General features: G+C 41.1%; 1 protein-coding gene across 4 annotated transcripts in view; it reads left to right on the top strand.

The window, feature by feature from the left end:
- LEPR (leptin receptor) overlaps positions 1 to 18,709 on the top strand; it is a 120,027-nt gene that overhangs the window by 6,205 nt on the left and 95,113 nt on the right. For 3 of the 4 annotated variants that reach the window (XM_038001071.2, XM_073007230.1, XM_007978431.3), the window contains exons 3-4: positions 544 to 665; positions 2,594 to 2,694. The gene's annotated coding sequence lies outside the window, so the exon portion shown is untranslated. Of the gene's footprint in view, positions 1 to 543; positions 666 to 2,593; positions 2,695 to 11,274; positions 11,468 to 18,709 lie in introns of those variants that run through there. The other variant, XM_007978427.3, reaches the window with a different exon arrangement.

Raw genomic sequence — 18,709 nt, 5'->3', positions numbered from 1 at the left:
AAAACAGTAAAATTTGCCTTTTACACTTGAGTCCAATATATATTATTTGAGCAATTTGTACATCTAAGATACTGTCATAAATACTTTAGGAAATAATGAAACAAACAACTTTAATAAGACATAACATTTGCCCTCAGGGCATTTATATAGGGATATGCATAAGCAGTCATTAGATGAATCAGATAGTGTTTCATGATAAAATGGAAACCAAATAAATTTATAAATGATCATAGACCATAGATAGCATAGTCCCAATTTGGGAGATTACAAGGAATATTTTGTTGGATCTTGACATATTGGCTAGGATCTCAGCCAGCAGATAATGGTGGTGGGTGATGGTTGAGGGAGGGATGTTGTGGAATGAAGGAATAACATTCAGGATGACATAGCTTGAACAAAATCAGAAAGTGAAAATAAATGCAAAGATGCTTTTAAGTAAATGTGAGTTCTTTCCTGAAGTGGAAGAAAACACTGGTAAATTAAGCTGACAATATACTGAGAAAGAATTTCAGTGCCAGACTGAGTTTAAACTTTATCCTGTAGGCGGTGCAGAGACACAGATGCTGTTGAGCAAGTCCGTAAAATGGTCAAGGCTTTACCTTAAGAATATTTTATGAAACCTTAAATTCCTAGAAGGAATGACAAAGCCATTTTTGTGTGTGTAGGTAAGTGTTCATATAATTGTTCTCTAAACATCTCATATTTATTTTTTAATATAAATTATAGATACAGTTTCATTTTTACTTTTGTACCCCAAGAATACCTTCTTAGAACTTCTTAGAAAAACATAAGGCTAGCCTGAAGTATTTTAATGTCTAAGCTTTCTTGTTATTAGCATTTGTTTTTCTCAGTTTATGGCTTGACAATAGAGTGTTTATTTGTTCTGTAGGTATTTGTTCCTCTTTTCTTTCTTTCATAAAATGCCCCTTTCATTCAAAAAGCATTTATGGAGCAACTATATTAGTAAAATATTGTATTGTATAATGAGCACTATAAAAACTGTGTCTTGAAGAATTTGGGTTAAATTATCTGGCTGGGCCTGGAGATAGCACTTTAGTAAGAGATATTTTGAATATCATGAAATTTAAAGAAAAAATTGCTAGCACTTAAGATAGTCAACTTGGTTAGTTGATATTAATTATCCTGTTAATTAAGGATTTTGAAACTCAGATTTTCCTTATTTGTTCTTCAATTTCCTTTCTAAAATTTTAAGTACTTTTATTGCTTATTAACTATTTGGTTTAACTTTAAATTGCTAAAACTTTTTGAAGAATGAAATGTATTCTGTGGTTACCATTTGCATTTAATGTGTAAAATTGATTTTAGGCTTTTGTTAAGTCAACTTTTATACTCGAGGTTTAAAACTTTCCATTTCTGGCTGGGTGCAGTGGCTCACACCAGTAATCCCAGCACTTTGGGAGGCTGAGGTGGGCGGATCACGAGGTCAGAAGATTGAGACCATCCTGGCTAACATGGTGAAACCCCATCTCTACTAAAAATACAAAAAAATTAGTGGGGCGTGGTGGCACACACCTGTAATCCCACCTACCTGGGAGGCTGAGGCAGGAGAATCACTTGAACCCAGGAGGTGGAGGTTGCAGTGAGCCGAGATCGCGCCACTGCACTCAAGCCTGGGCGAAAGAGTGAGACTCCGTCTCAAAAGAAAAAACAAAAAACCACTTTCCATTGCTAAATGTGTTTCCAGCTCAGGCAGAGATACTGGTTGCCATTTACTCAAATAAGCAGGCCTACTAATTATCTGCAAATGTCATGTCAAGTGACCCCCAAAATTAAACATCTTTATGTAAAAGGTTTTCTCTTCTAATGTTTACTTTGGTCTCAGAATCCATTATTTAATTAAACAGCTATATTGTTTATCCAGCTAATGCAACTCAGTACGTAAGAAGGCATTTACTTAAATCTAAGCATATACTTGAATTTTTATTACTATTAATTGTATTGGTGAATTCTTTTGTACCATACCATAACACCTTTCAAGTTTGCAAATACAGCTCTTTTGCTGTTAGCTGTAAGTGCCTCTGTACCCATTTCATAAAGACTCATCACCTGTTCTGAGACCTTGATTTTGCCACCCCATCACCCTTTTCCCTTCCAAAGGCAAGGGCAAATCAGAGCAATTGTAGCAACACAAAATCGCAAAAGAAAGACAAAGCTTCATGGTTCTTTTTAGACCATACTAACCAAGTAGTCTCAAATCTCTCTCATGAAATTTTAATGTTTTGAGTAATCTCCCACAGTTTTTAGATGGTAATAGTAAATGTCCTTTTACCTCTACCAGTTTGTTCCAGACTTCTTTGATATTACAAATGGGATACGGTGTATAAAGCTGGTCAAAGTCAAGAAAACTTTGGTAAATACTCCTGTAACTATAGATACTAGTGGTTCCTGCAGGGCACTGGTACTCCAGACCTGAAAGATTTATACACAATCAATCTGAAAGTCAGGGCAGAGCAAATGCACCATAAGCTGTGAAGCTACTTAGTGGTTCTTTGCTTAACTGAGCTGGTGAAAGTCAGGGCATGTGTGTATATGTTTAAGTGATAATCTGCATCAGCTAATTTTCCTGCTTCAGATTTGCCAGTTCACCCTGACCATCTTGAAAATCAGTTGTCTCTGATCTCTGTCTGTATGTTACTTCTCTCCCCTCACCAATGGAGAACACATGTGGGCAAAGTAAGTAAAGCAATCACCACCTTTGGAGGGAAAAATTGGTCATGTTCTATGGAGGGTGGATCAACTCTATTGCAGATAGTCAGTAACATTTTTACTCTCTAACTCATCATTTACACCCCAAATCTTTTTATATAAATGCTCTGAAGTCGTAGCTTCGAATAATAGTCTTTGATGTGTCTTAATCACTATCATTCCAGTCTAACTCGTCTCCCATCCAATCCCATCCTATGACATCCCTGATGAACATAATTTAGCCTGTATTTAAAAATATCCATTATGAAGAGTGTAAAGGTAAACTGAGGCTGGAGCCGAACCGGGAACGAAGACACAAGGCAAATGGCAGTGAGAATAGCTTTTATTAGGGCTTGCGGGCGAGGTTCCTCGGTCCAAAGGCGTGGGCCGAGGAAGTCGCACTGAGGAAGGAGGGTAGGGTCTTCTTACAGCCTGAGAGGTAGGGAAGCTGGTTGTGCAAACAGGGCCTGGGGAGTCTTGAAACTACTAGGGCAGGAGTTGAGTAAGGGTCACGAGGAAGGGGTCTTTGGAAACTGTTAACCGAAACTGCTGTTTACAAACTTGTGGAATGCAGGTGAGCTGCAGGTCATGGGGGAGTGTGGTTGCCCAGCCGGAACTCTGACGCATGTAAGTCTGCGGGTGTGTACAAGGGTGAAGGGAGTCTTTAACAAAAGGCCTGCTATGCCGGGTAACGCCGCCATGTTGGGTCTAGATTCCTGCCTAACAAAGAGTGCATTGTCTTACCAGAAAGCCCATTCCACTTCCAGTCGTTGTGAGAGTTAGAAAGTTATTCCTCAGATTTCGTTTAAACCTGGCTCCCTATTCATTCCACGCACTGACATTAGTTCAGTTTACAGGAGCTACATAGAATAGTCTACCACATTTTCCTCATGACCATCTTTCCAATATGTGAAGTGAACTATAATTCTTGCCTTCCTCCTAAATGTAGTTTTCTCCAATTTCATTTGGTGTGCCTATTAAAATACAGAATCCTGTTTCCTCACCTGCAGAGGTTTTTGTTGATTGGGTTTCTGGTAGGCCTAGGATTTCTGTCTGTTTTGCAGTGTGATCTGTTTACATCTGAGTAGTTTTATCAGCCTGTTTCTTGTCTGTGGAATTTTGGAGGTCCAATAGCTTTCTTTTGTCTTGTACTTTATCCTTTAAATTTCAAGGTGGCAGTATTTCCACTGGTAAAAAATTCTCCAGAATCTTGTAGTTTTCCTGTGTGTATTAGAGAAATTCACCACAGAAGAAAAGAAGCTTGTTTACAGATTTTTCCTCGATAATCTTGTCTCTATCTTGGGGGTCCAAGAAGGCCGAGGGGATCCATGGGTCACCTGTTTCATCTCTTTAAAGAGTCTTTTGTGCGACTGAATACTGATTTTCATCTTTCTGAGGTAATAGCAAAAGTGTTACCAGTCACACTTTTGGCTTTTTCTCTACAATGCACTTTTCTGGCAATGAATCCTTAGTTTCTGCTGAGAACATTTTAAGTCATCAAGTCCTGGCAACTTTTGGTTTCACTGTTCTTTCCCTAATTTTTATCTTTCCTTTTACATCTTACTATAAGCAGCGAGAAACCAAAATGTGCCTTCAACACTGCTTTCAGATCTCCTCAGCTATATGCCCAGTTTCATTGTTTACAAATTCTGCTTTCCACATAACTGCAGGACACAATTCTGCCAAGCTTTCTATCACTATATAACAAGTATCACCCTTCCGCCAGTTTCCAATAACACATTTCTCATTTCCATCTGAGTCCTCAGTAGCAGCCATCTCTCTCTCTCTCTTTCTTTCTCTCTCTCTTCCTTCCTTCCTTCTCTCTCTCTCCTTTCTTCCCTCCTCTCTCTCTCCCTTCCCTCCCTCCCCCCCTTCCTTCCTTCCTTCCTTCCTTCCTTCCTTCCTTCCTTCCTTCCTTCCTTCCTTCCTTCCTTCCTTCCAGGTCTCACTTTTTCACCCAGGCTGGAGTGCAGTGGTGTGATCAGTCTACTGCAACCTCCACCTCCCAGGTTCAAGCAATTCTCCCACCTCAGTCTCCCAAGTAGCTGGGACTACAGGTGCACACCACCACACCCTGCTAAGTTTTGTATTTTCAGTAGAGACAGGGTTTTGCCATGTTCCCAGGCTGGTCTCAAACTCCTAGGTTCAAGTGATCTGCCCGCCTAGGTTTCCTAAAGTGCTGGGATCACAGGTGTGAGCCACTGCGTCTGGTCTCCAGCAGCCACTTTCATGTCCGTATTTCTACCAATAGCCTGTTAATAATGACTTAGGTATTCTCTGGGGCAATATATATTTTCTCTACCTTGCTTCTCACTTCCTTCTGAAGAAGCAGAGTTGTTAACATCCATATTTCTACTAAAAGTCTGTTTAAGATAGCCTTCTATCTTTCGATCTAAGCAGACTTTTAGTAGAAATATGGATTCTAACAACTCTACTTCCTCAGAAGGAAGTGAGAAGGTCTTGATCTGTTGCCCAGGCTGGAGTACAGTGGTGTGATCACAGCTCACTACTGTTAACCGAAACTGTTAACCGAAACTGCTATTTACAAACTTGTGGAATGTAGGTGAGCTGCAGGTCATGTGGGAGTGTGGTTGCCCAGCCGCAACTCTGACGCATGTAAGTCTGCAGGTGTGTACAAGGGTGAAGGGAGTCTTTAACAAAAGGCCTGCTATGCCGGGTAACGGAATTAAAGACACACACACACTGCAGCCTTGACTTCTGAGTCTGAGCAATCCTCCCACCTCAGCCTCCCAAATAGCTAAGATTACAGGTCTGCCCCACCGAGCTTGGCTAATTTACAAATTTTTTTTTTTTTTTTTTTTGAGATGGAGTCTTACTCTGTTGCCCAGGCTGGAGTGCAGTGGCGTGATCTTGGCTCACTGCAACCTCCACCTCCTGGGTTCACACCATTCTCCTGCCTCAGCCTCCTGAGTAGCTGGGACTACAGGGGCCCGCCACTACACCCAGCTAATTTTGTTTTTGTATTTTTAGTAGAGACGGGGTTTCATCATGTTAGCCAGAATGGTCTCAATCTCTTGACCTCGTGATCTGCCTGCCTCGGCCTCCCAAAGTGCTGAGATTACAGGCATGAGCCACAGTGCCCAGGCAAAAAAATTTTTAAATATAGGGTCTTGCTATGATGTCCAGGCTGGTCTTGAACTCCTGGCCTTAAGTGATGCTCCTGCCTTGGACTCCCAAGGTGTTGGGATTACAGGAGTGAGCCACCATGCCTGGACTTAACCAGTTTGCCCAGAGAATACCCACCAGTAGTGCCTGTAGCTGTAGCATTTACCCCAAGATAACTTTGCCAAATAATATGCTTTTATTATTATTTTCGCATCCCTCCAGTATATTGACTTCAGAAACAAAAGACATCATTCTATTTATCACATTCTGTTTTTAGTAGTGGTATTTCCATTTACAAAATACAGTCATTCTCAATCCCTGAAAATGTCAAATCCTAGAAAATGTAGCAGTCCTATGGATGATGTTAACATTATTATTGAAGAGTTGTTTGCCAAGACCACCAGCTTGGTCGGGAAGACCCTAATCCAGCGGCGCTAGAGGAATTAAAGACACACACACAGAAATATCGCATGTGGAGTGGGAAAGTGGGGGTCTCACAGCCTTCAGAGCTGAGAGCCTCGAACAGAGATTTACCCACATATTTATTGACCGTAAGCCAGTGATAAGCACTGTTTCTATAGATTACAAATTAACTAAAAGTATTTCTTATGGGAAATAAACGGATGGGCTGAAGTAAAGGGATGGGTTGGGCTAGTTATCTGCAGCATGAATATGTCCTTAAGGTACAGATCACTCATGCTATTGTTTGTGGTTTAAGAACCACCTTTAAGCGGTTTTCGGTCCTGGGTGGGCCCAGTGTTCCTTGCCCTCATTCCGGTAAACCCACAACCTTCAGCGTGGGCGTCATGGCCATCACAAACATGTCACAGTGCTGCAGAGATTTTGCTTATGGCCAGTTTTGGGGCCATTTATGGCCAGATTTGGGGGCCTGTTCCCAATAGTTGTTGGCTGAAGATTCATTTGATTAACCTGATTTTTCCATAATAGATGATTCTGATGATTCAGATGATTCTGGTGTTAGCTCTGTTTAGAAATAACTCCAAGAACAGTTTTTATATTTTATTTTCACATTGAAAATCAGTCAGATTTGCTTCAGCCTCAAAGAATGTGTCTAATGTAAAATTAAATGAGTGCTGGCAGTGAGCTGCACTTTTTTGTCCTAAATGGAAAAAGGGTTAAGGCCTTTTGTCTGATTGTAAACCCTTAAAACAGCCATCTGACTGAAAGGCTTGACAGAACCAGGTCCACCATGATTATCTAGGATAATCTGTTTTATATATAGTCAACTGATGATGGACTTTAATGACATCTAGCAACTCCTGGATTAGTGTTTGATTATGTAATTGGGGACTGCAGCCTAGCTGTATTGATACATCAAAAACTGTCACAGTGTCTTCTATCACTTATTCCATTAACCAAAGCTGCCACTTCACATAACACAATAATTTATTTTTACTTGGTCATTTAGGTTTTAAAGGGTCTTATTCTCAGAGATATGTTAGGAACCAAAATAGAAATAGTTCTATATTATTGGCTCATTGAACACAATAGTTCTTGAATTAGCAGTTGCAACTTACGAGTTGTAAATTGCTTTTCCATGAGGAGTTAAAAGTTTCATGTACATTAAATATAAATTTATTTTGGCTGGAAATGGCATTGGTACTATTTAAATAGTCTATTGCTGGCTGGGCACGGTGGCTCACACCTGTAATCCCAGCACTTTGGGAGGCTGAGGCGGGCAGATCAATTGACATCAGGAGTTTGAGACCAGCCTGGTCAACATTGTGAAACCCCGTCTCTACTAAAAATACAAAAATTACGTGGGCGTGGTGGTGGGTGCCTGTAATTCCAGCTACTTGGGAGGCTTTTATATGCATTTTTGAATGCAAATTTTTAAGATTTGTGTGGTAATTAGACATATAATCATAGTTATAATTATTATTTTATTCTGAAAAACTTTCCAAAAGACATTTAGGATATCATGGCCTAGTTGAGTCACTGTTTTATTTAAAACTACAGTCAGTTCAACCACAAGCTTTTCTGAGTGTCTACTGTAGTGGATATATGTGCTTTTCTTTGTCAACTTCCCCATCAGTAAAAGCACCCTAATTTTATTTTGGGGTTCCACTTTCTCCCTGCATTCAGTAATTTGGTTAGGTTGAAACTCACCCTCCTCATATCCCCCATTTTCCCGGTCAGGTGACATACTTGGGCAGTCATCATATTCCAACTCACTGGCCACACGACTGGTGCAGGGATGGACCTGTAACCCACCTAAGTCAATGAATGAGACCCGGTTTGGTAGTTATTAAGGTATAGGTTAATTGCTTAACATTGTAAGAGTGGAAGAATAGGAAGGAAAGTCAAAGAGAAAAGAGTTAAGCCAGGAAGAAAAGGGAGTCATTCAAATCATTATTTGTAAAGAGTTTCAAGAAGTGGCGTATCAACATTCTCAACTTAATAGTTGAGCAATGTTTATGTTTTTGAAACTAACAACTAGAATACTTGGATAAAATATTTCTCCTGATTTAAGTAACTATAATTTCAGTCATGATTCATTGTTCCCAGCAGGATCTGTATCTGTGTAAATGAGCGTAGTATTGATTTTTTTTCAAAAGAGAGGATAGGTGATCTCATTAATTTCTTTTTCACATCAAAGCTTTCCTTTTAGGGGTTTTTTTTTTTGTTTGTTTGTTTGTTTGTTTTTTTCCCCCTTCTCTCAAGAGAATACTGAATGAGTCAGGGTGTTAATCTGCTTTGCTCTAGCAAATTCTATCTTCTTATTGTAGAGATGTTTTTCACTGTAGTAATAATTTGCTTAGCTGCTTGGTATTTACTCATGTATTCATTCACAGTTCTTTATCAGGCTTCAGGTATGTACCCAATATTGTGCCAGATGAAATGAGATTCAAAGGTGTCTCCTAGACTAGAATGTAAATTCTATAAGGACCCTGTCACTCGGAGCACAGTATTGGCACATTATCAAAAATCTATAGAGATGCATTTAGGATGCATTTCTGTAACAACGGTCACTTATGAGGTGCCATGCTTGGCCTTCAAGGATTGCCTGCAACTCAAACACAAGTTGAGGGTTTGAGCCTTTGTACTTGCTTCCTACAGGACAGTTATTCTTCAAAATGCCTAGGTTTAATGATATTTATTTTTATTTTTTATTATTTATTTACTTTTTTGAGACGGAGTCTCACTGTCACCAAGGCTGGAGTGCAGTGGTGCGATCTCGGTTCACTGCAACCTCTGCCTCCCGGATTCAACTTATTCCCCTGCCTCAACCCTCCAAGTAGTTGAGATTACAGGTGTGCACCACCACACCCAGCTAATTTTTGTATTTTTAATGGAGATGGGGTTTCACCGTGTTGGTCAGGGTGGTCGTGAACTCCTGGGCTCAAGTGGTCTGCCCGCTTCAGTCTCCCAAAGTGCTAGGATTACAGGCCTGAGCCACCATGCCCAGCGATACTTATTTTTAGTAGTTCACAATGAAACAATTAATTATATTTAGTGCCAATACAATTTCAAATAATGATGCTGGAATGACACCCAATACCACAGTAGAAAATGATTTTGATCTCTATTAGTTTACTAGTTATAGTGGGTTAAATGGTGACTTCCCACCAAAAATGTCCACATCCTAATTCCTGTAACCTGTGAACATGACCTTATTTGGAAAAAGGGTCTTTGCAGATGTAACTAAGTTAAGAATCTTGAGATGAGACCATCCTGAATTATCTGGTTGGTCCCTAAATCCAATGACAAATGTCTTTTACAAGAGAAAGAAGAGAAGAAGGCACAGACACAGAGAAGGCATGTGAAGATGAAGGCAGAGACTGGAGTTATGTGGTCACAAGCCGAGGAATTCCTGAAGCCACCAGAGGCAAGGAAGGATTTTCCCCTAGAGCCTTGAGAGCCAGTACAGACCTGCTGAAACCTTGATTTTGGAATTTTAGTCTCCAGAGCAATGAGAGAATACATCTCTGTCTGAGTGTCAAGTTTGTGGTAATTTGTTACAGCAGACCTAGGAAACTAATGTGTTAGTTAGTACTGATTATTTAATTAAAGACTCTTTTTGTATTGTTTTGTTTCCTAAATAATCTGGAGAAACCCACCTCAATTCTTGTCTGCATCCAATAGAGACACCTGTCTGTTTGTTGAGGTTTGGTGGAAATCCAAGGGTTAGTGTTTCTGGGTTATTTTTTGCCTACTACAGATAGCGGTGAAAGCCCATTTAGTACACAAATATGACATTTCTGAATAAAGTGACTTCAACAACTGGTCTGGAGATCCAAGTGCTATTCAAAAAAGTGACATTGATCCTGAGATGCGATTCCTATGAAGGAGAAGTTCCATTTGCGAAGTTACAGCAAGGTTCCTTCCATAACGCACAGCAGCTGGGCCAGGGAGCCGGGAGACCTTGCTTCTGGCCTACCCATCTGTGGGCTACTTCCCGTAACTCACTTTCCCTGTGTGCCTTGAATGCTTCCTCCTATGAGGCCATTAGTCAAATTAAGTAGAGGCCTTTAAAAATTAGCCATCCATCCAATCTAGAGAATGTCCACTACGTTTCATTCTTTCTCCCTTACCCTGTTGGTTTCTTTCATATCACCCAGTCCTGATGATAATTGTATGAATACATGCTTATGTGTCTGTCCTTCCACCCCTAACTCTAAGTTCAAGGAACACTATAACTGCACCTAGCATATTGTCTGGCACATAGTACCTCCTCAATAAAGATGTATTTAATACATAGACAAATAATGAATGAACATTTTGAGTGGAGGGCCGGAAAATGTTTATTTACTTTGGAGTTGGAATCAGACTGTCCAAGGATACTTTCAAAAATAAATTGCTACGTCAAACATTTAATTTCAGGATTGAAAGAGTGGTGGACATATAGCTCAATCCCTCCAAACACCCCCACCCACCAGATGCGCAAATGCCCTCTTCAGCCTTCCTCACAAGCATGACGAAGATGCTGGTGGAAGCATCCCTGGTATCAGGAAACTCATGACCTCACTTGTTTTGATCTTTTCCATTGAGCTTTCTTTTCCCACTCCTCCCACTTATTGCAACCTTAATTGTAGCATTTTACACACCTGCTGCTGCAGAGTTCTGGAAGTCTGGGGTTGGGAGGATCAGGGGAAACCCACTGCCTATCTCAAGCCTGCAGCCACCGACGCAGGGGTGACTGCCAGGGAACTCGCGGCGCCGCGTGCTTGCTAGGTTCGCCTGGGTTCTCGGCCTCTCTGCGGGCAGGGGGTCCTCCCTCCCCAGCGCTGGGTCTCTCCTCCCGCGGGCCCGCGGCCACCGGCAGCGGCATTCCCCGCCGTTGCCCCCGGCCACCTGCGCGGCCGCCCTGACAGCTCGAGTCGGCTCCTCCCGCTCAGGGGCGGCTGTGGAGGGCGCGGGGCTCGCGCGGGCGGCCACCCGACTCTTCCCTCCCTTCTCCCCACCCCAGCCCGCTCCTGCTCAGCCCCACCTCCCCACGCACTCGGCTGCCCTCCTCTCTCCTGAGACTTGTCCCGCACCTTGGGCGAGGAGTTCGGAGCGGCCCCATCGCAGAGCCCACGGCCGGCCAAGCGCGCGCGACGCAGGTGCCCGAGCCCCGGCGCCGCCGCCATCTCTGCCTTCGGTCGAGTTGGACCCCCGGATCCGGATCGAGGTGGGACCCGCTTCCCTCTCCGGCACCTTCTATTGCCACCTCTTCCCGCTCCGGGTAGCTCGAGAATGGGGCTTTGGGACGCGCGTGGCAGACGCGGAGCTCCGCGGGCCGCTTAGGGACCAGGAGTCCGGGGCAGCTTAGCGGGACCACCAGAGGGGTCAGCGTCCGGCGGGCGGCGGGGGTGGGGTGGGGTGGGATGGGTGCGGCGCCGGGCGACTCTCGGCTCCCGCGGGGCGAGGAAGATCTGGGCGCAAGGCTGAGAGCAGCCGGCCGCGCCTGGCGCGAACCTGCCCAGGACCACCGAGAGAGCATGCCACCCCGCCAACTTCTTTTCCAGGGTTCCTGCCTACTTTGGAAACTGAAGGGACTGCCACCTAAAACAGTAAGCCCTGGGGCCCTGAAGAGGATTTGCTGGTTCTAATGACAAGAGAAAAAATAATTGTGCTGTAGGGATGGTTTAGACCTAAGCTTTTGTTTCCCACCTCCCCCCATTCCCTGCAAGCAAATTAAACAGCAGCAGCAGCAGCAGCAGCAGCAGCAAAACCCCAAATCCAATCCCAACCAAACCACTTACTGAAAGGGATTTGTAGTGGTGAGAAAGAGACCCAACTAAGGAATCATTAGGAAACCCCAGGTGCGGTGCCATTTAAAAACTGGCTATTTCTGGTGTTATTTCTAGGACTTGTGTTTGCAGACAGATTAGAATTCTGGCCTCTTGTCAGCCTAATGGAGTTCTTTATACTGAAGGGTTGCCTTGGGTGTCCTCTGTTAATATTTATTTTTGTAAGTATTAAAGTATATTGAAACAAATACCCTTTCACGGCTCTGGACTTGGAATCCGAAAATCTGAGTTTTGGTATGATTTCCTGTTTATTATTTATGACACTGTGGTTAGTTTAACCTCAGTGGGCCTCAGTTTCCTCATTTTTTCAAGTTAGAGGGTTGGATTAAGATAATTTCTGAGGGCCTTTTGAGAATATCTAAGGTATGCCCTAGAATAAAAAAGTAAAATTCCTTAACTCTTTAATTTGTTACAAACATTGTTAGTTTCATAATTTCATGAAATAAAAACAATCTGTGTTAATCTTGGCATTAGTTTATATGCATTTATGATTTAGGCTTTTAGGATTTTCCAACCAAAAGGTGCAGAGAAAAACATTTATAAAGAGCTCAGAAACATATAGATTTATATGAATATTTACACCTCTCATATTACCTTAAATAATCTTTAAGCCAGTATTTGCAACACTGCAACAAAAGTACATGGCTTTAGCATAGCACGTTTTCTCTTTAAGTATTGTCCATCTGGAGGAAATAAAAATGTATTTGGAGGAAAACAAACATTGCCCCTTTCCTATCAATTATTGTTCTTGAACAGTGCTCGCTACTTTTTAGCATAAAGTTGTGGGCAGAATGTTAAAAAATTGGTTTCAGGTCACTTCTGAGCCTCTCTGAAATTAAGCACAATAGCAGAGATGCCAATTTTAGTAATGCAGTTAGTTGCCTTGGAATGAATCCCAGAAAATAGCAGAGATTAACTAAACAGATAAACCAGAAATTTGGAATGGACACACACACACACAAGTTGTACAGTGAGTATGTACTGTGAAGGGTTGGTGTACTTTGTACTTTTCTTTTTGATTAAAAGAAAATGTCAGGTTGTTTTAGCAGACAGAGAATGTTAGAGTAGCTTTTGTTGCTACTTCTAATGTTTTATCAGTAATGTTTTCAAGATTATTTGAAACTTAGTTATCACTAGTAAGGACAGGTTTAAGAATATTTCTGCCTCTTTTAGGTGGCTTGGATTCAAAATAACAAAACAATCTTTTCTCACCCACATGTGCTTTGTGTGCAATTTGGGAGAGTGAAATGGATTTGAAGTACTCTTTTATGAGCACATTTTGACTTATTTTCAGTGCCTTTTTGCCTTTGGGCTGGAAATGTCATAAGTTATTCAGGCATTTATCTTCCCTCATATTCTCTGGCGAAGTAGGGATAGTCATCTCCGTTGAAACAGATGCTCAGAGATTTAAGTAAATTGCTTGTTGAGTGAACAGGGAATCGTAGAACTCAAATATACCCTGGTTGCTAGTCATTTGGAAAACAACTGAAACTGGATGGATCCAACAGCTCACGGTCCACAGCCAACTCATTCATGGCTTGGGAGTGTCATCAGGGTTGGCAGAGGCTCTGTTCCTCCTTTGTAATGTGGGGACTTACTCTCTCACCAATTTACTGAGAAAAAAGTAATCTCTTCACGCTTAGATCACTACTATAGGACCAAATGGTGTGTATTTGTGAAGTGCGATATTTCCGGGAGGTCTTGGAAATAAATACTAAAAGTATCCAGGAAAAAAAAAAAAAAACAAAACTCTGTCGGCAGATATTGTACTGCATTTTTCATACTGAAAGCCAAACACACCCACTTAAAGAGTATGTCCTGTGGAGTTAAAAATGAATAAAAAGGCTTATAGTCTGCTCTAAATCTTAATACTTTATGTGATTTACAAATTCCAGTTTTAATTAAATTAGAAAGTTGCAAATGTTCACCTACTGACCAGACTCAGTACATACAACCTTTTGGAGTTGCTATTCATATACGATCTGCTTATAGCTTGGAACATTCCTTCTCAAACATGTTTTTTGTTTTTTGGTAGAGATGGGGTCTTGCTGTGTTGCCCAGGCTGATTTAATACTTTCTGTGACTTAATAGTGATATTACCTGTTATCTTCACACATAATCTTATTAATATTTAAAACATTTTAAACTACAAATCTTACATAACTATAAATAAAATCTTTAAAAAATGTGAACTGTAACGAATATAGGGAGAAGCATATAAAACAAATTTAATGGTTGACAGATAATATGATAAATCATTATAACAGGTAATTATTTTTTATTTTTATTTTTTATTTTTTGAGATGGAGTTTCACTCTTGTTGCCCAGGCTGGAGTGCCATGGCGCCATCTCAGCTCACCACAACTTCTGCCTCCTGGGTTCAAGCAATTCTCCTGCCTCAGTCTTCTGAGTAGCTGAGATTACAGGCATGCGCCACCATGCCCGGCTAATTTTATATTTTTAATAGAGACTCTGTTTCTCCATGTTGGTCAGGCTGGTCTCAAACTCCCAACCTCAGGTGATTCACCTGCCTCGGCCTCCCAAGGTGCTGAGATTATAGGCGTGAGCCACTGCGCCCGGCCATATAACAGGTAATTATAAGGCAAATTTCTCACTACTCACCACCCCCCAAAAAAGAACATTGCAAACATCCCAAAACTTCTTGTTTGTTCCTTCTTCATCACAAATCTAATTTACCCTTTTTTAAAGTTATTTATTTATTTATTTATTTATTTATTTAGAGATGGAGTCTCGCTCTGTTCACCCAGGTTGGAGTGCAGTGGCACGATCCCAGGTCACTGCAACCTCTGCCTCCCAGGTTCAAGCGATCTCCTGCCTCAGCCTCCCAAGTAGCTGGGATTACAGGTGTGTGCCACCACACCTGGCTATGTTTTTTTGTTTTGTTTTGTTTTTGTATTTTTAGTAGAGATGGGGTTTCTCCATGTTAGCCAGGATGGTCTCAATCTCCTGACCTCATGGTCCGCCTGCCTTGGCCTCTCAAAGTGCTGGGATTACAGGTGTAAGCCACCATGCCTGGCCCAAAAAAAGTTTTATATGATTATAGCAGGCATTCATTCATAGATTATTTTGCTTAACATGTTTGTGAGATTAAGGGATTTCTTCTCTGTTCTTTAAAACAACATTTTTTGAAAGAGTTGTCTCGGTCTGTCATGGTGGCTCATGCCTGTAATCCTAGCACTTTCAGAGGCTGAGTCGGGTGGATCACAAGGTCAGGAGTTCAAGACCAGCCTAGCCAAGATGGTGAAATCCCGTCTCTACTAAAAATACAAAAAAATTATACGGGCCTGGTAGCAGGCACCTGTAATATCAGCTACTCAGGAGGCTGAGGCAGAGAATTGATTGAACCTGGGAGATGGAGGTTGCAGTGAGCCAAGATCGCACCACTGCACTCCAGCCTGGGAGACAAGTGAGACTCTGTCTCAAAAAAAAAAAAAAAAAAAAAAAAAGTTATCTCTATTCCCTGTCTCCAATTATTCTCTTCACACTGTTTAAAAAACTCATTCCTATTAATCTTTTGTTTTCAATATTGTGCTAAAACTACATCAAGGTCTACTACTGTCAAGTTCACCAATGATATTACCTTTGCTCATCCAATAGTCAGTTGTCAGTGTTCATTTTACTTCACTACTGGTAGCATTGTCACGGTTATTACTCTGCTCTTTGAAACAGTCCCTTACTGACTTCCAGGACAACATGCATTGTTGATTTTCTTCCTTCTTCACTGGCTACTCCTTTCTGTCTCCTGTGCTAGCCTCTCCTCTTCTCTTAGAGGTTTTAACCTTGGAGTACCTGAAGGTGTAGCTTGTTTCTCTCCATGCTTTTTGATGAGTTCATGCAATCTGTCTCTGTGTGTGTGTTGATGATTCCGAAAGTGATAGCTCAAGCCTTGACTCCTCCCTCTGGACTTCAGATTTTTATATCCAGCTGTCTACTGAGCATTTCCATTTGGATGTCCAGTAGGCATCTCCAGTTCAAATTTTCCAAATGGAATCTTCATCTTTCCCAAACCTGCACTATTTGCAGTCTCCCTCATCTCCATCTTTCAAGTTAGTGAGGCCCCAAACCTTGGGGTCATCTTTGATTCCTCCTATTCTCTCATACCTCATTTGTAATGTGTTGGGGAATTCTCTGTGCTCTATTTTCGAAACAAATCCAGAATACAATGACTTCTCATTACTTCTATGGCTCTGTTACAGGAAAGGGGTCCCGATCCAGACCTCAGGAGAGGGTTCTTGGATCTCGTGCAAGAAAGAATTCAGGGAGATTAGGTAGAGTAAAGTGAAAATAAGTTTATTTGGAAAGTAAAGGAATAAAAGAATGGCTACTCCACAGACAGAGCAGCCCCAAGGTCTGCTGGTTGCCCATTTTTATGACGATTTCTTGATGATATACTGAACAAGGGGTGGATTATTCATGCCTCCTCTTTTCAGACCATATTGGGTAATTTCCTGACGTTGCCATGGCATCTGTAAACTGTCATGGCGCTGGTGGGAGTGTAGTAGTGGGGATGACTAGAAGTCACTCTCATTGTCATCTTTGATTTTGGCCATCTTCTTTACTGCAACCTGTTTTATCAGTAAGGTCTTTATGACCTGTATCTTGTCCTGACCTCCTGTCTCATCCTGTGACCTAGAACGCCTTAACTGTTTGGGAATGCAGCCCAGTAGGTCTCAGCCTCAATTTACCCAGCCCCTACTCAAGATGGAATTGCTCTGGTTCAAACGCCAGTGACAGCTCCCACCCTAGTACAAGATTCCATCAACTCTCATGTGGGTTATTGCAAGGACCTCCAAACTGTTCTCCCTGCTTTTACCTTTTGCCCTCTTCAATACATTCTCAAAATAGCAATCAGAGCTCTCCTCTTATAATGTGTGTCAGATCATGTCACTTTTCTGCTCCAAACTCTCCATAGATTTCTGGTTCACACAGAGTAAAAACCAAAGTTCTTAGGATAACTTCCAAGGCCCTACCTGATCATTCTGCCTGCCACTTTACCTATCTAGTCTCATTTCCTACTGTTCTTCCTTTCACTTTACTCAGTCCAGCCACACTGGGCTCCTTGCTATTTCTTGACTGTGTTAGAAAGCAACTTTTCATTTTAGCTTTCCCTGCCTTGAATGCTTATCCTCCCGATTTCCACATGGTTTGCCTTGTTACTGTCACTTCTTTTAAGTTTTTGTTCAGATGTCTCCTTTTCAATGAGGCCTACTCTGATTACAGTATTTAAAATTGCATATCTTCTTACCTTGTAATATATTATTTTTCCTTTCCTTTCCTTTCCTTTCATTTTTCTCTCCTCTCCTCTGTGTCTCCCTATAGCATATTTTTATCTTATAAAATACTATATGACTTCTTAATTATCTTTTTTTTTTTCTATCCCATTTCCACTAGAATGTAAACTCCACAAGGGCAGAATTTTGTCCTGTTTTGCTCACTATTATGTCCCTAGTGTGTGAAATAGGGCCTAACAGGTAAGAGGTGCTCAATACTTTTTTTGGTAATTGAATGCTATTGTTTGTTTATTTTTATTGCTGGATATATTCAATTGTATAAATGTAACACATTAATTTAAAAAATGAATTCTGATTATGCATATTTAGTTTCCTTCCTTTCTTTTTCCCTCACCCATTACTTCTTCCTTCCTGCCTTCCTCCCTTCCTTCCTTTTTGCCACTATAAATAAAGCAGCTATGATCCATCTACAAGTGTGCTGGTATACAGGAGTTTCTTTAGAGCATAAAACCAGTAGACAAATTACGGGCTAGCAGGACTTGTAGACTTCAACTTTATTAGATAATGCCACATATTTTTAGTGTGGATTCACCAATTTTCATTCCTGTTTTTATTGCTCTACACCAGATGGACAAACTTCGTATTGCCAGAACATTTAATTTTTTGCCGTCTGATGGGTATTATCTCATTAATATTTACTACTTTAATTACTGGAGAAAGTGAGCCTGGTGTCTGTGAGAATAGGTTAGGTTATGCTGCAGTAACAAATAATCTTCAAATCCCATGGGCTTAATGCAATTCTTCATTGATGCAAAGTCTCCTATGGACTAAGACAACTCTCTGGGACAATTTCTCCATGTAATAACTTGGAGGCCTAAGTTCAGGGAAACTCCATTATTTTGTAACTGTAACAATTTGGAACATGGAACTTTCCCATTTGGTGTGGTAGGGGAAAGGAGAGCATGGACACTCCTGAGCCATCTTTAAATGCTTCCATCTGAAAGTGACATGAATTATTTTCAAATGCTAAACATAAGTGTTTAATATAGTCACATGGTAATATGACTCAGTAATTTGATTCCTAGGTATATACTTAAGACAGATGAAAATATACATCCACACAAAAAATTGCACAGAAGTTTTAGTAGCAACATTCTTCATAATAACCAAAAACTAGAAACTACCCAAATGCTCCTACACTGATGAATGGATAAACAAACTGAGGTATATCCATACAATGGAATATTACTAGGCAATGAAAAGGAATGAAGTGCTGATAAATGCTACAACATGGATGATCCTTGAAAACGTTATGCTAAGAGAAGGAAGCCAGTTACTAAAGACCCCAAGATTTTATTTATGTGAACT

Source organism: Chlorocebus sabaeus, chromosome 20 (genome assembly GCF_047675955.1).
Source record: "Chlorocebus sabaeus isolate Y175 chromosome 20, mChlSab1.0.hap1, whole genome shotgun sequence".
Lineage (NCBI taxonomy): Eukaryota > Metazoa > Chordata > Mammalia > Primates > Cercopithecidae > Chlorocebus > Chlorocebus sabaeus.
The sequence above is the reverse complement of the archived record's forward strand: the minus strand, read 5'-3'. Positions and strand labels throughout refer to the sequence as shown.